The 19,877-nt window shown below is 40.7% G+C and overlaps 1 protein-coding gene across 2 annotated transcripts in view; it reads left to right on the top strand.

Moving 5' to 3' along the window:
• LOC127646402 (KN motif and ankyrin repeat domain-containing protein 4-like) overlaps positions 1 to 19,877 on the top strand; it is a 122,910-nt gene that overhangs the window by 46,486 nt on the left and 56,547 nt on the right. The gene's annotated exons all lie outside the window — the stretch shown is intronic.

Genomic DNA, 19,877 nt, shown 5'->3' with positions numbered 1-19,877 from the left:
GTTGTATGTCACCACATGTGTTGGACTCTCATGGCATAGAACATGTTTGCCATTTGTAAATGATTATCAATATGCGACATGTGGTTTAGCTCTGTTGGAAACTGGCTGTATGTATGTGTCTTCTTTTGTGGATCTCGGGGGATGTGACAGATCCCTGCAGACAGAGCTAGCACCTGGCTGTCACTCGCCGGAGATCGATTAGTCCTCCTCTCCTACTCCTTTCTGTTGCCACCAACCCCTCCCTCTTACTCTGTCATCACCCTGTATCCCTTAATCCCTTCCCCCCTTCACTCTTCTCTGTGTGCCCTTCTGAGAAACACCTTTTAAATACATTTCAGGCTTTGCATGTTGTTGCAGCCTCCTGTGTTTATGAATGGTTAGACATTTTCTTTATCTGTTTCTGTCTCACATATCGCTCTGTAATCCATACTAATTAGAACCTACGACTGCTCTGCTTGTAGCGTTACAAACAGGATATGACTGAATAATTTATAGACATTTCCTTCACATCCTTAATGAAAGCTCTCTCTCTCTCCCTCTCCCTCTCTTTTTCTCTCACTGACTCAATACTTCACCCATCAAACACACACAAGAATGATGGTAAAACTAATTAGATTATTTCTGGCTTTTGAAACAAGAAGTCATTTAATTGAATGTGTACATATTCATGAATACCACAATTAGTTTCGTTCATTTAATCTGACTAGACAATATGGACTCTAAGAGTGCTGATATTTAGTATAAATTAAGATATTAGTCCCTATTTTAAGAACGCTACAGCTTAAGTGCAGCGCCATGCGATATGTCGTATATGCAAAGTAAGTGGGCATGACCAATAAGTTTAAGTATTTTTCAGTAAGCATCCGATACTGGTAAATGCAAATGGGTTGGTGAAATTGCGGGAGCAAAGCACTAATGGGCTGTGTGAAGTCCAATTTAATTTTAATTGGAAAATGTAATTGTGCCATCTGTGTCTTCTTATATATTTCCCTGTGAAGGAATGTCAATATAAATGAAAACAGCCTATTGATAGGAATTTGGTAGTGCAAATGGGCTGTATGCAATGCATTATGCAAATATGGACCATTTCTGTCTTACGTTCTTATGCACATTAACTATATCCTTGTTAAATGTCAGGCATATTTCGATGACAGTAAGACAGATAGCACAAGGTGATATATATGCATGAAATATTTGGTGCTAGTGCTTTTTAATTTTTTTTTATTGCTGCTTTGAACTCTTTCCCATTTTGTATGCCACCGTTCCTGTGCTTGGCGGTAAAATACTAGCAAGGATGTTTGTGTTTCCTCTTGCCTCGAGGAATCCCCTGCTCTGTTGTATTGTCGGCTGTCGTGATCCGGACCACAATATGTTGTATGTGTTCTTTATCAGCCTCTCTGCGACTGTTTGGCCTTGTGAGACATGCTTTGCTGCTCTCCCATTGTTCAATGTTTTGTAATGTATAGTGTACTGTATTTTTTTTTTACATGTATCTCTATTTAATGTTTTTATGTTTAATTTCTGAACAGCATCCTTGAGCTTTGGAAAGCGCTATACAATATAAGCTCCAAAATAAATAATAATAATCATTTTATTTATTATTAATTATTATTATTATTCATTTATTTGTCAGGGACCATGCACAAAAACATAAATCTCACAAGAGAAGAGCACCAGATTTAGCTACTAGCTAATTTCCATCTGCAGTCCCTGGGCAGGTAAATAAAACAATATAAACAAAAAATAATTGTAATATATGGACATAAATACACACATATACATTAACAGTAAAATTCTAAAATTGTAAAAAATTAATGATGACAAGTTTGAAGTCCTAAAAGACCATTTTTATCATTTCTGGAGAACGTATAAAAATCTAAACAAATTTTAAGATCATCAGGTAGTTTATTCCATTCTTTAATTGCCTTGTATGAAAAGGCAGACTGTGCAAATGCTGAATTTCTTTTAGGAATTCTGCAATCTCTCCGTGCAGTAGATCTAGAAACCCTTGTCATCTGTTCTGAACAAAGATGTATAAATCTTTTAAAAGGGGGAGGAGCAATGTTATGAACTATTTTAAAAACAAACCTAACATTTGAATAAACAATTGTATTTTCAAAGCTTAATAACCTGTATTTATTTAATATACCGTAATTATGTAGGGAATAAAGGAAATGCGACATTTAGAAATTAACTTTAAATTGCCCACAAAATTATATGTAGGATATTTGGTGTGCTAAATTTAGAAGGGAATTTAGGGTCTTGAAATATGTGAGCTATGAAGTAAATTAAACTGTCCTCATTGTACCTTATTAGGCAATGAAATGTATAATGGAATTAGTCCTGTTCGACAACCATTATAAATTAGATAAATGTCAAATAACTAGATTATTTGTCTTTATAGATTCTCCACAATTGAAATCGTAATACAACGTTTTGTTGTATCCGCTCACAATTTCTGCTGCAAGGAAATTGAATTATGATTAATTAACATATTGGAGTGATATTATTCTCATGGCTTATTGAAAATAATATCACACATATTTAGGTACAGCTTTGAAGCGAAATCATTTAGAAACAGGGATGAGATTATTTATCAAAATATACCAGAGTCACAAGCTATTTCTTCAGGCAAAGAACTAATTAAATCTAGTCATTATAGTTGCAATACAAGCCTCACAGACAAACCGTAACTGTTTTTGAGTGACCCATTTACAGGAGGAGCGATGACTTTATTAAACATATAAACAGACAAGCTTTATTACTATTCTAAACATAAATCTAATCTAACACATATATACATAATACAGGTTTGTGAAAAGATGACAGAATGTGAAATAAATGATTAATACAGTGAAAATGAACTTTATGGAGTCTGTTGACAATACCGTAAGAAACATTTATACTTTGAGTCTACATCGATTTGCTATCTGATTACCCAAATTATTTAATTAATACACCAGCACTTTGAGCACAATATTGGAGATGTAGTTGTGTGTCTTTGTGGTGTTTCCTTGCATTCTTTGTGTGGCTTGGGTCTTGGCACATGGTCGAAAGTTCGTTCTGTCAATGTTTTAACCTCTGTATGATCGAAGTGTTATTGTCTGTATGAATTATGGGGTTAACTTTGAAGCGAGGCCGTAGAGAGTGATGAGCTTTCTCGGGATGTCGAGTCCCGAGCTTCCTTGGGCCTCACATGGCATGGACCTGGCAGTCAGTGGAGCGACCAGATGAAGCAGAGAGCCGAAGAAGGAGAAACAAGACAAGAGAGGATGAAGAGGCAAGAGATTGTGTTCTTCCTGTTTGGAAATATTTGAACTGAATTTGGCAGCATCCCCAAAGGTGTCCTGCGACAATCCGAAGTGACTTTTCAGAGTCACATGGTCAACTGGGCTGTCTTTTCCAACAGTTGGGTTATGGTCCTTTGTTTCAGATTCTTAAAAATGTCCTGCTCAAAAATAGTGCATATTTAATCATGAGCTTTTTATACTGTATCTTGAGAATGGTACAAGAGACATGATATTCGTTATCATCAGCTTTCTCTGCATACACGAATGAACGCTTGCACACTAAACATTACATTTTTTTCATGGATGTTATATGTGTAGGTAACAAAACATAAAAATCCCTGGTTCCAAAATAATACTGGTTAATTCATAGGTTATACAACATGTATGAAACATTACACACGTTTTAAAGAGGTCTATCAGGCTATAATCATTAATTTGTCAGTTATAAAGTTACCACAGTTCAAAGCAATTTCAGAATTACCTAGCAAGATTAGGTCTTGTATAAATTGTGGATTTAAATGCATTCTGTACATTCTAGAGGGCTAAATCGTTCAAGTATTGTGACTTTGTGTAAAATGTATTAAGATGAAATTTGTTAGTATTCAAGTCGTGCAAATCTGATGGTCCTTGAAACCTTACAAAGAGAAGTCTGCTTTAACTCTGTGTGGAAGATCAGGAGTTCAGGCTGCGGAGGGGTTTTTCTGACCAATGAGGACGCCTGGGCCATTTGATTTATGACTGTGAAGAATTCCAGGATTGCAAAGGTTGAAAACTCTAGATTCAAGTCATATCGTTTCAATTCTTCTGCATGTATAATACTACAATGATGATACTGCAAAGATCTCCTATCTAATACTTTTATGGCCTGTATGTTTAAAGTGATAAAGTGGGCTTTAAGGTTATCTCGTTTGCTTGCGACCAACAAGAAATACAGTATTTAATATGAGAAAATATCATTGCATTCAAATAAACCCATGATGCCTCGTAAGAGATTTTCTAATGTGTCTAAACGTCGCTATATTATATTTCAACGTATTAGTCATTTTTTAACATGTTTTTTAAAAGAAAGAGTTGAATCCAGAATAACCCCTAAATATTTCACTTCTTGTACATTGTTTAATTTCTGACCATCAGCATAAACATACTGAAAAGCTCTTGGTTTACACGTCTTATTAAAATATATGGTTACAGTTTTTTGAATATTCAATGTAAAATCTGAAGACTTAAGCCAAAGTGCAAATTTTTGCATGATACATGAGAGCTTTGTTGCTACTTGATCAGCATTACTACCATGTGCATATATGACAGTATCATCAGCATACATCAAAATATCTACATCATCACTGGTGTATCATCATCACATTATTACCCGGTCCCTTAGGCTAATTAAGCCTCCGATAGGGATAAAGGCTGATTGCTGACAGTGGTGCGAGAGACTCTACTACGGCGTATCCCTCCTCCTTCCCTGATTTTGGCACCAGTGTAAAGCAGTTCAATGGAAAGGAGGAGGCGAGAACCGGCCCTATCTTTTAATGATTAACTTAAACAGAAGACAAACACACTCACATGAAGGACATGTCCATAAACGATGTCTGTCTCTCGTCACACCACCATCTGCAATCGGCCTGTATCCCTCTCAGAGGCTTAATTAGCCTGATAAGGGACCGGGTGTGTATAATCACGACCCGGCTCCGTCCTCCACCCTGTCACAATCACACAGAGATGGAAAATCATTTATATACAGGCTAAATAACAGTGGCCCCAGTATTGATCCTTGAGGGACTCCCAGATTACATGATTTGAGTTGAGATAATGTATTGTTAACCTTAACACACTGAGTACATTCCATCAGATAAGATTTTATCCAGTTTAACACACTAGAAGATAATCCATTATTCAATAATTTTGTAAGAATTATGGAATGTTTAACTGTAACAAAGGCCTTACGAATATCTAAAAACACTGCTCTCACTGTCCTGCCTTTATCTAATTTAATCTTAATATTTTCTATAAAGTAACAACAAGCAGTTTCTGTAGAATAATTTGCGTGATATACTAAACGATCCATATTAAGACCAGATTTTAATTATTTTTTTTAGAGCTACATCTCTCAATTTCATTAATTGACACAAATCTGTATTCAACCATGGTAAAGACTGTGTACGTTTATTCTTCATAGTTGTTACTTTAGAGTATTTATTTAAAATTTTCTGAAACACTTCCATATAATCGTCACAGAATGTCTGCTATTTTTACCTTGAATTACATCATTCCAATCCATTTGCTTCAAATCATTACTAAATAATTCTAAATTTCTCTTTGATATATAAGGATTTTCTTTTGGCTAAGGTTTTGTACTGTGTTTTAGACAGCTTTCTTAAAATTACTGTAAGATTGTGATCCGACAAACCTGTTAATAAATTGTATGTTTTTAATATACAATCTACTTTATTTGAAAAAACTAAGTCTATCAAGTTTAGAGATAATTTTTTAATTTTTTACTTGGGTCAAGCGAAACTTACTAATAACTAACTTTAATTAAACTAACTCTTGAGCCCCCCGAGCCGTATGAGCTCGCCGCTGCATCGGAGAGTGTTCTGGCATCTGACACGGATGATTCGACTGGGCTGCCGCCTTCGGGCCAGCATGCCCAGTCTGAGGCTGACGCCCAGATGTCCGACATGCTTCCCGGGCCACCATCAGCGTGGGACTGGACTGGAACCCTCCATCCTCTCCACAGCCTTCGCGGCTGGATAATTGGTTCCTCGGGTCTGCGCGCCGCTCACAGCCACGCCCCCCCCCCCGGTACCTTTTTTCCCGGAAGTGCATGATGAGCTGACGAGTTTGTGGAGGACACCCTTCTCCACACGTCACCGTGCCTCTCGCTCATCCGCTCTCACTACCCTCGACGGCGGAGTAGCCCGTGGGTACACGGCGGTCCCCCAGGTGGACAGAGCGGTTGCGATCCACCTGTACCCAGAGAACGCCGCCACCTGGCAGGGTCACCCTGTGCTCCCCTCCAAGGTCTGTAGGATGACGTCTTCACTGACCTCCAAAGCCTACAGCACCACCGGACAGGCCGCTTCCGCCCTGCATGCTATGGACCTCCTGCAAGTCCACCAGGCCAAGGCTCTTAAAAATCTGCACGTGGGTAGTCTTAAAACCGACGTACTGCAGGAACTGCGCTCAGCGACCGACTTCACCCTCAGGGCCACGAAGGTCACATCGCGGTCACTTGGGCAGGCGATGGCCACTCTCATGGTTCAGGAACGTCATTTGTGGCTGAACATGGTCGAGATGCGCAAAGTGGACAAAACACGCTTCCTCGGCGCATCTATCTCCCAGTTCGGCCTTTTTGGCGACAACGTAGAGGACTTTGCTCAGCAGTTCTCAGCGGTGAAAAAGCAGACGGAAGCCATATCTCACATCATGCCCCGTCGCACCTCCAGCGTGGGCCGTGCCCCATCTGCCTGCCGAGGGCGTCCTCCTGCGGCACCTAAGAAACGTACAGCCCAGCTCTCAGCCCCAGCATCAAGCACCCCGCAGGAGGCGCATGCCCCTGTCTCACGAACCCCTTCGAAGACCCGGAAGGCTCCCAAGCATTCCTGAGACAGACGACCCAGGGACCAAGATGTTTGCTTAAGACATCCCCTTAAAACATTTCCAGAGGCTCCTGGGGCATATGGCGTCCTCCGCGGCGGTCATGCCGCTGGGGTTGATGCATATGAGACCGCTTCAGCACTGGCTCCAGACTCGAGTCCTGAGATAAGCATGGTGCCACGGCATGCGCCGTGTGTTCATCATCCCCGCCTGCCGCCAAACTTTCAAACCCTGGACAGACCTCTGCTTTTTACGGACAGGAGTCCCCTTGCAGCAGGTGTCCCAACGTGTCCTGGTCACCACAGACACCTCCAAATTGGGTTGGGGCACCGTGTGCAACGGGCACACAGCCGCGGGCCATTGGAAGGGGGCCCCGCTGTGCTGGCACATCAACTGCTTAGAGTTGTTGGCTGTACTTTTTGCCCTGCGGAGGTTTCTCCCGCTAATTCAGGGCAAACACATCTTGATCCGATCAGACAGCACCACCACGGTAGCGTACAAGGCGGCATATGCTCCCGTCATATGTCACAACCTTTGGAGCTAGCAGCAACTCAAGTCGCTGCATGCCACTCACATCCTGGACAACCTCAACATGATAGCGGACACGCTATCATGGCAACGCTTTCCCAGTGGTGAGTAGAGGCGTCACCCCCAGTCGGTCCTGGTGATTTGGGAATGGTTCGGCAATGCCCAGGTAGACTTTTTCACCTCCCGAGAGACCTCCCACTGCCCGTCTGGTATGCCCCAATGGAGGCTCCCCTAGGGGCAGACGCGCTGGCACACAGCTGGCCCACAGGGTTGCGCAAGTACGCATTTCCCCCAGTGAGCCTGCTTGCACAGGTGCTGTGCAAGGTCAGGGAGGACGGCGAACAAGTCATTCTAGTGGCTCCCTATTGGCCCACTCGGACTTGGTTCTCGGATCTCATACTCCTCGCGACAGCCCCTCCCTGGAAAATCCTCCTGAGGAAGGACCTTCTTCTGCACCCAGACCTCTGGAACCTCCACGTCTGGCCCCTGGATGGGATGCAGAAGATCTAGCTGATCTACCACCTGCTTTTGTAGACACAATCAACCAAGCCAGAGCCCCCTCTACCAGGCAAATTTACACCCTGAAGTGGCGCTTGTTCGTAAAATGGTGTTCTTCCCTGGCTGAAGACCCACAGAGTTGTGCAGTTAGGTCAGTGCTGCAGGAGAGGTTGAAGAGGAGGCTGTCCCCCTCCTTGAAGGTGTATGTAGCTGCTATCATGGCCCACCATGACACAGTAGACAGCAGGTCTTTAGGTAAGCACGACTTAATTATCAGGTTCCTAAGAGGCGCCCAGGAAGATAAAATCCCTCCCGGCTGAGCCTGTTCCCCTCCTGGCATCTCTCAGTGGTCCTCTCGGGCCTTCAGAGATCCCCCTTTGAGCTGCTAGAATCAGTCGGACTCAGGGCCCTCTCCTTGAAGACGGCCCTCCTGATCGCGCTCGCCTCCATCAAAAGGGTCGGGGACCTGCAAGCATTCTCTTTCAGCGACTCCTGCCTGGAGTTTGGTCCGTGATCATAAGACCACGACCGGGCTATGTGCCCAAGGTTCCTACCACTCCCTTCAGGGACAAAGTAGTGAACCTGCAAGTGATGCCCCAGGAGGAGGCAGGCCCAGGCCCATCGTTGACGTGTCCAGTACGTGCTTTGCGTATCTACTTGGACTGTACGCAGAGCTTTAGATGTTCTGAGCAGCTCTTTGTCTGCTTTGGTGGACAGCGGAAAGGGAACGCTGTTTCCAAACAGAGGCTTTCCCACTGGGTAGTGGACGCCATTATGTTTGCCTATCGCACCAAAGCCGTGTTCATCGGTTTGCAAGTACTCAAATTACTCTGTACTGGAATAGGTGCTCAACAGGACGGGCTCCTACGTGAACTTTTCCCCCTGTGTGTATTTTCCACGATACAGTCCCCTTGCGAGTGGACCCTCGTCTCCCTTGGGCAGTCCTCACGGATCCCCGTTCGATGTGTTTTTAGCAACTCCTCCCTCCCAATGAGGTAGTATCTACCACTGCGCCATTCTCCACATGTGACCTAAAAGCCCATGTGATGTATTTCACCACTCTTTATCTCCCCCAATCTGGGCAGGTGTGGTATCCGCAGGGTCTTTCCCCCCTAAAAGAATAGGAAAACTGGGAAAGATCGCCTTCCCCGATGTGTATGATAGCGTTAAGATGGCCCTAGCCACTTTAACTCTATGTGAGAAACATAGATAGAGAAAAGGTGCGGCTGCCGTGGTCTGCTCCCATGCTTGGCACATCGCCTTCTTCCCCCTATCAGGGGTAAAGAACCAGAAGGCTTTAACCATTTTCTGGGGCTTTGGGGAAGGGTACGTTCAGCCTGGCACAGCTGGTCACTTTGGCACGTAAAATACCTGCCCACTCCTGTGTCAGCAGTACACATACACAGTTCAGCGCATGGCGTGATTTAAATTGGACCCCTAGGGTTGCTTCTTCGGCACAACACCAATATGAGCGACAGACAGGGGAACGTCTAGGTTACAATGTAACCTCCGTTCCATGATGGAGAGAACGAGACGTTGTGTCCTCCCGGCCACGTCACTAAACCGAGCCACTGTTGCGGCCGAACCTCATTGTCGGCTCCTCAGAAAAATCCTGAATGACGCATTTCACTCCCTTTATACCCCATTTAACAGCCCAAGCATTCATGGCGCGCACACAAGTTTGGTGGGGCTCCGTGTTTGCTGCACTTTTTTTCGGATTAACTCATCTCTTTTTTATATCCACCTATCTTAAATATTGGTTGATCAAGCTTTTAATACCGATGCAATCACCGCTGATAATAAACAAAAAACAAAGTAAATGTGCGCATTTTAAACAGAAACAACTTGAACGCCAAAGACAGCACACAAACAAACAATGCCATCTTAGTCTCTACCTGAGTTTCTACTTGCTGTTCATCTGCACTACAGCGGTATTTTCCACATTCTTTGCCTCTATGACTGGATCCTTAAAACCTAGAACTCAACCAGAGTCTGTAAGAAATGATCAAATACTAAGCATTTCCCCCCAGAAAATACACCTGTATAACTTTGGATACGGACAATTCATCATTCACCGCTCCTTTTTAATCTTTGATTCAAGGCGCACTTGTCGCACAACAATATGTCACTCCAACCGCATTAAAGTAAACAAATCTTGTGCAGTATCATACCTTTTGCTCCTGGTACTGCTGGCGGGAGATGTGCAGCTCAATCCAGGCCCAGGCCTTGTGGGTGCATCTGTGAGTGCACCTGTTGACGGCGCGACGGGCCTTCTTCCCCCCCAGCGAGTGGAGTTTCTTGCCCTGGATGACACCGGTTCGACCGGCTCCATGCTACCCGGAGTGCCCACAGATTTCCAGTCTCTGTCCACCGGCGAGGACGGGGCCTGGCGCGGGGACCTGAACGTGCAGTTCCGTGACGCTGGAGGGATGTGGGAACAGGCGGAGAGGCCGACTGGCTCGGTTGAAGGGTTGACTGTGGCCGGCACAACGGTGGATAACAAACTGGCCTTTGCGAGTGCCCTGAACCGCTCAGCTAACAGTGCTGACCGGCGAAGAAGAATCGTCACCGACAAAGTAAGATCACTCCAAACACAAGCATTGACTAAACAGAGACAAACTTTATTCTTTCAGACTGTAAATCATGCCAGAGTGGTCTGGGATTCCACTGTAAAGCCTAAAGGTATTTTAGGAGGTCATTTAAATATTTCCCAAGCAAGATGAGATCAGAATATTGTTGTCTGAGTCCAACATCGATTTTCTATGTATTAGCGAAACTTGGCTGCATGATAAAATTCCAACTAGCATAATTGATGTTCCGGGGTATACATGTTTTAGAAGAGACCGAACTGTAGGAAGGGGTGGGGGTGTACTGATATATATTAAGGACACATTTAATGCAAAGCAAATGTATCCAACTGCTGATATGTCAACTGAATGTTTATGCATTAATGTAATATTGTCGCAAAATATGCAATTTCAGATTTTAGTGGTATGTAATCCTCCCTCAGCACGCACTACAACGCTCTGTGAAAACTTGGATGCGATGTTTAAAAATTTTAAGCACAAGAACGAGGTGCTTGTCTTCGGTGATTTTAATATAAATTGGATAGACAAACATTGCAGGAAAAAACTGAAAAATCTTGCATCCAAACATAATTTTATTAAAATGATTGAAACCCCTACGCGTATTACCAGGAAGACTCAAACACTGATAGATTTAGTCTTCGCTAATAAACCTGATAGAATCATAAAAACATAAAATTTAGTCACTGGTCTATCTGATCATAATATGATTTTAATTGCAAGAAAACTGACAAAGAAAAGAATGACTAGATTTTTAAATCCAAATAGGAACTTATTTAAATTTGAAATCCCTCGTAAAAAGCTGACTGAATTTGAAAATGAGTTAAAGAGTGTTAACTGGGATGAGCTTCAACAATATGATCAAATAAACGATTACTGTAATAAACTTATGTCCACTATTAAGAGTATTGTTGATAAATACATTAAAAAGCAAAAGAAATCCCAGAGAAAATTTGAGCTACCATGGATGAACGATAACAATCGAAAACTGATGAAAAGAAGAGACCTTGCCTTGAAAACTTTTATTAAGACCCGAAGGGACATTGATTTGAAACTATTTAAAGGTTTGCGTATCCAAGTTATAAAAGAACTTAGAATGTCTAAACCAATTCACTATATTCAAGCTCTAACAGAGGTTAAAGGGAACGGCAAATTAATGTGGAAACAATTAAACTGCCTACTAAATCCAAAGGGTAACGTCACCCAAACAAAATATGAACTTAAAATAGGTGAACACACCATCACAGATAGCACACAAGTTGCTAATGAATTGAATACCTTTTTTATACAATCTGTTAACAACCTAGCATCAAGCTTTCCATGCTGCAATGATATAGGCTTAACAATAGTAGACTTGCTCGAAGATCAAGCTAATTCATTCCAGCTTAGGGAGGTCAGTCAGACAACTGTTTTGAAAGCTATACAGGACCTAAACACCACCTTCTCGAAAGATATTTTTAATTTAGATACAGCTTTTCTAAAAAAATATAGCAGCAATCTGGTCCAGCCTCTCACCAATATTGTTAATATTTCCATTAAATCTGGGCAGTTCTAAGATGGGTGGAAAAATGCTTTGGTAATACCGATTTTCAAATCAGGAGATGACAAAATGTCTTGTAATTATAGACCTATCAGTCTTCTTCCAGCTTTATCTAAAGTTTTAGAGAAGATTGTTTCAGAACAGCTCATGCACTACCTTGAGACAAACCAATATCTGAGTCCTCTACAATTTGGATTCAGGAACAACCACTCCACAGAATCCGCAATCTGTCTATTAACTGAAAATATCAAACAATCACTTGACCAGGGAAATGTAGCTGGTGCTGTATTTCTAGATTTTAAAAAAGCATTCGATACAGTAAATCACAACATATTAATTTCAAAATTAGCCAAGTTCAATATATCCAAAAAATCATTGTCCTGGTTTGAATCATATCTAAAGGGCTGTGAACAGTGTGTTGTGATTAATAGTGTAAGATCCACTTTTCTTAAAAATAAAACAGGCATTCCTCAAGGCACAGTCTTGGGACCCATACTCTTCAGTTTATATATTAATGACTTGCCGGATGTAGTATGTCCAGATATAGGTCTACTGATGTATGCAGATGACACAGTGGTGTATGCATCTGCTGATACCTGTATTTCTGTGGCTGACAAACTTAATGCTAATTTAGAAAGAATATCATCTTGGCTGGCCTCATCTCGTTTAACTTTAAATATCAAAAAAACAAACTCTGTCTGCTTTTCTATTCAAAAACTACCCCCAACACAACTCTTGAACATAAAAATTAATGGTGAATTTATTGAACAAGTACCTGAAGTGAAGTATCTCGGAATAAACATAGATTATCAGTTGAATTTTAAAAGTCATATCAAGAAAATTTGTAAAACCATTAGGGCCAATTTGAGCTGTTTTATGTTGATAAGAAACTGTCTGACTCTTGACTGTGCTTTTACTTTTTTAAATTCTATGATTCTTTCACATATATCTTATGGCTTAACCACATGGTCTCAAGCTCATCAGTCATCAGTCAAAACTATAGAGTGTCTTTACAACAGAGCCTTGAAAGTTTTAGACAAGAAGAGAATAAGGTACCATCACTGCCAAATTCAAAGTAAATATAAGATTTTAAGTTTTATTAATTTTATTTCTCTGCATCTGGTTAAACTGGTCTTCAAATGTTTAAATGATGCTGCTCCACTACCGCTTTGCAACATAATAACAAGACAGCATAGTATTAGACTCACCAGATCTGTTTTTAAAGTCAACTGTAACATCCCTTTCTGTAGAACATCATTTGCTCAGGCTGCTGTTTCAGTGAAAGGGGCAAAATTATGGAATTCTCTGCCAGACCATCTGAAATGTATCCCGACATTAGACATCTTCAAAAAACAAAAACAAATTGTGGTTAATTCAGGAACAGTGTTGCTCTCATATTTAGACTTTTTGAATTTGCCCTTTCTGTATACTATTTTTTAATCCTACTTTATTATTTTCCATTGCACTACATTTTTATCTTTGTATTACATTTAACCAAAAAGCCCCTCTAGGGACAAGTGTTGCAAATTAGCTATAGCTAAAAACATTATGATACATGCATCAGATTACTGTCAAAATTTATCTATCTTATTTGTATCTGTCCCTATCTAAATAAACTTAAATAATAAATAATAATGTCCGGGGGTGGGACATGCAAATTCTGTCTGCCAATTTTTCACTGGCCTTTTCTCATAGATCAGAGATGCAGAGGGCTCTCAAGAGAGACCCCTAGTGTCGCTTCTTCGACACAACGTCTCGTTCCCTCCATCAGGGAATGGAGGTTACATCCGTAACCTAGACTTTTTTTGCTACCTCTTTTATCTAGCCAATTAATATTAAAATCTCCCATTAAAATTATATCTTTAGCATCACACATTTTAAGAACCTTAGAGAGTTGATCATAAAAATCCTCCTTAGCAGATGGAGGTCTATACTGTACAATTATAGCAAAAAAAGCATGATGTTAATTCCAACACACTCTGGCATGTCTTTAAGTGCTTCGATTTGCTTACACCGAATATCCTCTTTAACATAAATCATAACCCCACCACCCCTACCAGGTTCAAAACACTTAACGGAGTTGCTGAAGTCAACCATGTTTCAGAAAGACACAAATAATCAAGATTTGAGTTCATTAACAATTGTTCAGTTTGAAATAATGTTGTTTTTCGCTATTTCAATATTGCCAGTTTTGTCGACCCCAAAGTGGTGTCTTTGGTCTGTATATGTGAAAATGAATCATATTAATCTACTGACACTAGGGTACAAAATACCGTAATCGGATGATCTTCGTGACTTATGGTTCCGTAAACGGTTCCCCTGCGTGAATTTTCCGCCATTGCCACTGGAAAACCATACTGAAATATTCTGACATGATTTCTAGCAGCGCATTTCTGCATCTCTACTGGGTAAAAAGTGTAAAACACACAAACATATTACTCTTATTAGCTGGCTCCGTTGAATCTACAGTGCAAAACAGACAGTACTTCCGGTATGGTCCGATTCCCGAAAGGATGACTCATATGAGCTGATTCTTTTGAATCTTAAGCACGAAGCATACAAAGCTTCCGGCCTAGTCCAGTACAGTTTTAATTTTACACTGATGTGCAAGTTATGAATGTCCAACTCGACCTGTTTAAGTCTTACAAGCTTGAAGTAAAACATTAGACAACAGAACACTAAACTTTCTCTGGAACTGTTACTGTTATGTCATGTGACTTTAGATCTGTGAGACTTTAATCAAGCAGCACATTTACCGACTGGTTGTTCATATGACAATGTTTAAGTAAAGATAAAATAAAGGGTTGTGTAATACAAGAAATTTTATATTTTAAAAAAAATGAATGAATGAAATATGCCATCACATTTCTTGCTTGTTTAGATACAGTCCAGATATAGCCTAGTTGGTATCTATTATCAGCATATATGTCTCTATAAAGACCTTTTACAAGAGTTGTATTCAATTTATTTCTTATTTGTTATATTTTCTCTGTAGAAATATTGAAGGATCTCATCATTTGGCAACAGACTGCAGAGGACAGTAAATCTAATAAGAACTGCATGCCTCATTTTCATATAATTCTTCCTCAAAAGTATTAAAAGAACTTCTGGAACTGTTATTGGAACCGTTAAGGAACTGGAATCGTTAAGAGGAATCGGAATTGGAACTAGAATCATTTAATTCCTAACAATTCCCATTCCTAGTTCACATTGTTCCAAATAAGCTGCCAGTCTATTTGTTGCTCTGCAATACACAATAGTTTATCCTGCTTTGATTTTGTTTGAAACTATTTTCATAGTGTGGCAAAAGTGACTTTTAGTGCACACTTCAAGGTCCAATCTGATAGGTCCTTTGACGCGTAACCTGTTAGTCAGTCAACTAGCGTACTGCCACTTTGTCTAGCATTTAAATTACCTCACTTGTTTACAGTTATGCTGGTTTCACTGCAGTGCGCTTCAACATTTTTCAAACTAAACCCTCCTCCTCCTCAGCAGCACCTGTTGGATTCACAGGGATTGTATGAATGTATTCTACATGCTTGATGCAGTATGTATTAAGTTCATTCAGATGTCTAATGGTACAGTAGCAGCATGCCTTGCATCAGGGTTCCTCAATAAGCGGCCCACGAGAGACGAATATTTGACCCCTGCTAAAGACCTGTTCACACAAAATCCTTGACAATTTTGCGAGACAAACTTCCGATAAAAGGTGTATACACAGAGTACGTAAAAAATGAAAAGGAAAAACAATATCACCCCTATACATTAGGCGGCACTATTGCTGTTCTACAAACATTTATACCAGTCTCCAGCCCAGCTGTAAGTGCTAGAGATTAATATACTGAACGCTGTTAAAGCATTTATTTACCTAATTTGGCATCATAGGTGGGGGGGGGGGTTGTCCCCCCTAAACTGTCATTAAAATATGTGTATTGTAAATACTATAATGATATATTCTTAAAATAATTGATTAAGAAATAAAATAATACAAATGCAAACGGGGCAACAACAAAAAAACTTTTTAAACAGTTTGAGTCCCCCCTCCCTTGCCTCACAGTGCTTTGGTCTGCTGCCTCCGCCCCTTTTACCTCACCACCGTCACACACACATTCCGGTGGCGGGAGAGAAGAACAAAGTTTTTGAGTAGTTGTGGAACTCCAGTAAGTCATTGTTATTTTATTCACTTTAAACATCGGATGAAGTGATTATTTTCCCTTTAATATAGATGATGCTGAGTCATTAATAAATCATGTCAAAAAACTAATATATGATTGTGCACTTGTGTACCAATGTACTTTTGTCACTGATGCAGTCTGCTATGTTAGTGATTATAATGTTTAATGTTACCCTTGTTTAATACAGTCTATGCGTTTACCTAGCTTGTTTAATACAGTAGTACAGGTGAAACTCGAAAAATTAGAATATCATGCAAAAGTTCATTAATTTCAGTAATTCAACTTAAAATGTGAAACTAATATATTATATAGACTCATTACAAGCAAAGTAAGATATTTCAAGCCTTTATTTGATATAATTTTGATGATTATGGCTTACAGCTTATGAAAACCCCAAATTCAGAATCCCAGAAAATTAGAATATTGTGAAAAGGTTCAGTATTGTAGGCTCAAAGTGTCACACTCTAATCAGCTAAACACCTGCAAAGGGTTCCTGAGCCTTTAAATGGTCTCTCAGTCTGGTTCAGTTGAATTCACAATCATGGGGAAGACTGCTTACCTGACAGTTGTGCAGAAAACCATCATTGACACCCTCCACAAGGAGGGAAAGCCTCAAAAGGTAATTGCAAAAGAAGTTGAATGTTCTCAAAGTACTGTATCAAAGCACATTAATAGAAAGTTAAGTGGAAGGGAAAAGTGTGGAAGAAAAAGGTGCACAAGCAGCAGGGATGACCGTAGCCTGGAGAGGATTGTCAGGAAAAGGCCTTTCAAATGTGTGGGGGAGCTTCACAAGGAGTGGACTGAGGCTGGAGTTACTGCATCAAGAGCCACCACACACAGACGGGTCCTGGACATGGGGTTCAAATGTCAAACGTCTTACCTGGGCTAAAGAAAAAAAGAACTGGTCTGTTGCTCAGTGGTCCAAAGTCCTCTTTTCTGATGAGAGCAAATTTTGCATCTCATTTGGAAACCAAGGTCCCAGAGTCTGGAGGAAGAATGGAGAGGCACACAATCCAAGATGCTTGAAGTCCAGTGTGAAGTTTCCTCAGTCTGTGTTGGTTTGGGGAGCCATGTCATCGGCTGGTGTTGGTCCACTGTGCTTTATTAAGTCCAGAGTCAACGCAGCCGTCTACCGGGACATTTTAGAGCACTTCATGCTTCCTTCAACAGACAAGCTTTATGGAGATGCTGACTTCATTTTCCAGCAGGACTTGGCACCTGCCCACACTGCCAAAAGTACCAAAACCTGGTTCAATGACCATGGTATTACTGTGCTTGATTGGCCAGAAAACTCGCCTGACCTGAACCCCATAGAGAATCTATGGGGCATTGCCAAGAGAAAGATGAGAGACATGAGACCAAACAATGCAGAAGAGCTGAAGGCCGCTATTGAAGCATCTTGGTCTTCCATAACACCTCAGCAATGCCACAGGCTGATAGCATCCATGCCACACCGCATTGAGGCAGTAATTAATGCAAAAGGGGCCCAAACCAAGTACTGAGTACATATGCATGATTATACTTTTCAGAGGGCCGACATTTCTGTATTTAAAATCCTTTTTTATTATTGATTTCATGTAATATTCAAATTTTCTGAGATTCTGAATTTGGGGTTTTCATAAGCTGTAAGCCATAATCATCAAAATTATATCAAATAAAGGCTTGAAATATCTTTGCTTGTAATGAGTCTATATAATATATTAGTTTCACCTTTTAAATTGAATTACTGAAATTAATGAACTTTTGCACGATATTCTAATTTTTCGAGTTTCACCTGTATATCCCCACTCACACACACACCCATAGAGTGTACGCATACACTACGTGATGTAACCTTAGTCTTGTAGATTAGACTAGTCCGGGTGCGAATTTAGATTTTAACGCTTTCACTGTGATTTAGTCGGTTTATATCATTTAATATAGTTAATCTAATATAATATCACACGAAGAGTTCAGTTTTTCTCCAGATATCAGCATGATAACAAATGTGATTTTGATTTTATACAAGTTTAATAAACAAGTTGATATTAAGTGATGTACATTTTAGACACCATATTGCATGTTTTAGCTCCATGCTACACTAATAATAGTAGTAAGGCTTTCCTCGGTGTACACGTATCCTTGCAAGTACAATTTTGCCTGTATTATTGGTGTCCCCTTCAAAAATTGCTCTTGAGAATTGTTATGTTTATTGTCCCCCCCCCCTAACATTTTTATGAAATTTTCGGACCTATTTGGCAAAACTGTTTCATTATGTTCTTTCCATTGTGTTATTGCATTCTGAAGAGTATATAATCTGTGTTTTTATGGGAGTGAGATGAGTAAAGAGCGCTGTTGAATAAATATATACACTCACCTAAAGGCTTATTAGGAACACCTGTTCAATTTCTCATTAATGCAATTATCTAATCAACCAATCACATGGCAGTTGCTTCAATGCATTTAGGGGTGTGGTCCTGGTCAAGACAATCTCCTGAACTCCAAACCGAATGTCAGAATGGGAAAGAAAGGTGATTTAAGCAATTTTGAGCGTGGCATGGTTGTTGGTGCCAGACGGGCCGGTCTGAGTATTTCACAATCTGCTCAGTTACTGGGATTTTCACGCACAACCATTTCTAGGGTTTACAAAGAATGGTGTGAAAAGGGAAAAACATCCAGTATGCGGCAGTCCTGTGGGCAAAAATGCCTTGTTGATGCTAGAGGTCAGAGGAGAATGGGCCGACTGATTCAAGCTGATAGAAGAGCAACTATGCCTGAAATAACCACTGGTTACAACCGAGGTATGCAGCAAAGCATTTGTGAAGCCACAACACGCACAACATTGAGGCGGATGGGCTACAACAGCAGAAGACCCCACCGGGTACCACTCATCTCCACTACAAATAGGAAAAAGAGGCTACAATTTGCAAGCACTCACCAAAATTGGACAGTTGAAGACTGGAAAAATGTTGCCTGGTCTGATGTGTCTCGATTTCTGTTGAGACATTCAGATGGTAGAGTCAGAATTTGGCGTAAACAGAATGAGAACATGGATCCATCATGCCTTGTTACCACTGTGCAGGCTGGTGGTGGTGTAATGGTGTGGGGGATGTTTTCTTGGCACACTTTAGGCCCCTTAGTGCCAATTGGGCATCGTTTAAATGCCACGGCCTACCTGAGCATTGTTTCTGACCATGTCCATCCCTTTATGGCCACCATGTACCCATCCTCTGATGGCTACTTCTAGCAGGATAATGCACCACGTCACAAAGCTCAAATCATTTCAAATTGTTTTCTTGAACATGACAATGAGTTCACTGTACTAAAATGTACACAGTCACAGATCTCAACCCAATAGAGCATCTTTGGGATGTGGTGGAATGGGAGCTTCGTGCCCTGGATGTGCATCCCACAAATCTCCATCAACTGCAAGATGCTATCCTATCAATATGGGCCAACATTTCTAAAGAATGCTTTCAGCACCTTGTTGAATCAATGCCACGTAGAATTAAGGCAGTTCTGAAGGCGAAAGGGGGTCAAACACAGTATTAGTATGGTGTTCCTAATAATCCTTTAGGTGAGTGTAAATCCTATTTATATTTGCACATGTATTTTGCAACGAGTATATTCCAAACAGACTCCAGAAGCTAACTACTCTTTTTTTTTTTTTTTTATAATGGCA

The sequence above is a fragment of the Xyrauchen texanus genome, chromosome 7, assembly GCF_025860055.1.
Source record: "Xyrauchen texanus isolate HMW12.3.18 chromosome 7, RBS_HiC_50CHRs, whole genome shotgun sequence".
Classification (NCBI taxonomy): domain Eukaryota; kingdom Metazoa; phylum Chordata; class Actinopteri; order Cypriniformes; family Catostomidae; genus Xyrauchen; species Xyrauchen texanus.
This window is presented reverse-complemented; position numbering and strand designations above follow the sequence as displayed.